This window comes from Lycium ferocissimum, chromosome 8 (assembly GCF_029784015.1).
Source record: "Lycium ferocissimum isolate CSIRO_LF1 chromosome 8, AGI_CSIRO_Lferr_CH_V1, whole genome shotgun sequence".
Classification (NCBI taxonomy): domain Eukaryota; kingdom Viridiplantae; phylum Streptophyta; class Magnoliopsida; order Solanales; family Solanaceae; genus Lycium; species Lycium ferocissimum.
Genome location: NC_081349.1, coordinates 46,245,191 through 46,248,211, shown reverse-complemented (window position 1 = coordinate 46,248,211; position 3,021 = coordinate 46,245,191).

The following is a 3,021-nucleotide window of genomic DNA, read 5'->3' as shown; positions in this document are numbered from 1 at the left end:
ACTTCTATTATCTGGAATATCCATATGCACCCCTTCCAATCTATCATTTAACACATCTTGTTGGTGTTGAGCTAAATTATGGTTCTCCACCGGGCTTCCAACCACGTATACCCTTAAAATGGGCCTAGCTACATCTTTCAAATTAGTACGCAAACGACCCTGATCGGTTATCTTAAAAGGCAAGACTCTCTGGTTTTCAAAAGAGCTATACATGTAACTGATGACAAGGTCTTTCGATTCACAAGTTAATTCACAATAGTTAATGATTAAGTTCACAAAATCATCAAACTCAACATCTCTTAGATTACCATCGCTATCGTCTCTAACATGTGACTACCCTTCCATCGCCAAATATATCGGTTGTTCTCCTCGATCCATTCACCATGACAATCAACACCTATTATTATTGAGTCCCCCATTAATGGTGCCTAAAGATATTTTGTTTTAAGAAAATCACCATGACCAACAAGTCAAAGGCCACTTAAATTTATGATTAAGTTAATTATTGAGTGGTTTTTTCAAATTTTGGACCCAAAGTAGTTAACTTAATCACAATTTTGAGCGGCCTTTGAGCTTGGATGTTCAAAACTGTCACAACTAGTAATTACAACGCTTGAATGTCAAGTGTTAATGTCACGACCCAACCCCGTAGGTCAGGATCGGTGCCCGAGTTGGGCACCCCGACGCACCTCGTTTATCCAAAATTAGCGTACAAGCTCGATCATGTGCATATAGAGTTCGTGCATAAAACTATAATCGACATACCCGATCTTATACTTACAAAATAGTGACACATCGCCCGTAGCTATCACGTATACATATACATATATATATACATTCCGCGGTCACAACATCCGCCGGAGAATATCATACGGGAGCCGCAAGGCCAACGTCATACGGGCGTATAGAATACGTATCACACAGTACACAATGAAACGGTAACACCCATAACCCACACGTATATGTCTACGTACCCCAAAGAGTCATAACAATTATATGGCGGGACAGGCCCCGCCGTACCCATGAACAATCATATGTACGTATAATAGAGACGTTACAAAATGTATATAGCTCGGATCAAAGAGACACTTGCAAGCAGGAATGTATATCCTAGACCGACGAACCCTCCGCGTGTACCGTACCGCGCGATGAAACGCAGCCCCCGAAGGAAGGGGGGTCGCATTTTAAAATGTACTGAGTATACAAGGCATGAAATGAAATATAGTAAACAGAGTCATAATCAAAATCAAGTCCGTAAAGTAAAATGCAATATTCAAAATATTAAAATGCTTTCACAATATTAAAGTGCTTACTCAGAAACATAAATCATGCATAAGGCTCTTAGAACCGTGGTCGCCCGCCCGTTGTTGGCGCCACAACACATCGTACCCGTAAGATTTTATATCTCCGTATCCCGTCACACAACACATCATATATATATACCACGTACCCGGCCAATAGGGGGCGTACCGGACACATCATAACACCATTATCCACGCGTTCCCGGCCAAAGGGGTCGGGCGAACCCACACATCATACTCCGGAAATATAACATAATGCGCACGATGACATCCGCCCCCGGACTCGGTGAAGGAAGTGACAATAGTGCACGAGCAATAGCCGTGAGAAACTATATGCAATTTTCAAAACATTTTCCAAAAATATAATGGAAAAATCAAAACAAATTATCGTTTAAAGGTCAAGACTTAGTCATGTCAAATGTCTTTCGGACGACCTTCTAAACGTATCAAATATCTTAAACATATCACGGAACCGTAGGAACCATATGTATAAAATCATAATCATAACTCATCAAATAAGTAGGAAATCCATATGCGGGAGATCGAAATGAAATAGTATTAAATTTTTCCCAAAGATCATCAGGAATAGTATAAAAGAGCCGCGGGCCCCACGGACGGGTGTCGACCCCCATCCGAGCCCGACTACGAGAGTTAGGGGAAAGTTATGTCTTATGAGTTTACCTATTATGTTTTGGGGCGTTCCGAGCTTCGTATGCAAAAGTTACGGACGTTTGAAGATCGGATTCTTTTTGTAGCAACATTCTTTTGTAAGGCTTTTGAAATTCAATCTTTCAAAACATAGGAGCCATAATTTAACTAAGTTGACTTGCGAACATTAAAGGTGAATAAAACTCATGTGCTTGCTCGGATCATAGGAATGGAATCGCCGAGATTCGTAACTTATCATAACTTAATCGTAGCTAAGACATGCCAACGAAGAAAAGGGTAAGCCTTGCATACCTTGCCCGCTTTCAAGCTAATCCAAGTTTACGTCGTGAACTTTCCAAGATCTACAACACGCCATTAAATATCAAATATTAGCTAAAAGCATTTAGAAACCCGATTCCAAACGCACACCAAATTCTACGTAAATTTCGGGCAAAGACTTCCCCTATAATACACCACCCCGAGAATTAAACTCGGCCAATTTCATCAACAACAATACCAACAAAACATTCTAATGACATCCACCATTGATTCAAAATGCATTCTAGCATCAACAACCTTCTTTCACATAATGCGACGATATTCACTTATATTCAATTCAACCGCATAAAATCAAACTAACATCAATATTCACACATTCAATTACTAATCCGAAATCATTCAAACAATATTCAAGGACACTATGAACAATTCACACAATATTTCCAACAATCCAACCACACCACCACCTTACCCGAAATGCTCTCCAAACCCGAAACAATACTAACATATTTTCTTCTTCCAAAACTCATAAACTACATCAACAATCTATGCATTAACAATGTAATCATCCTAAATATAAAATTCACATAAGAGCTACATTGGCTTCCAAATCAGCCCACAACCATCACAACTTCAATTTGATTCATTAAACTTCATTTTACCTCATAGAATTCATAACGATTTACTTCGTCAAAAATACTAGATAACATGACTTCATTTCTTGCATAACAAACAGCCCCTATTTTCGGCCAACACCTACATATACATCCTCCACGATTTCATTCATTTTCTA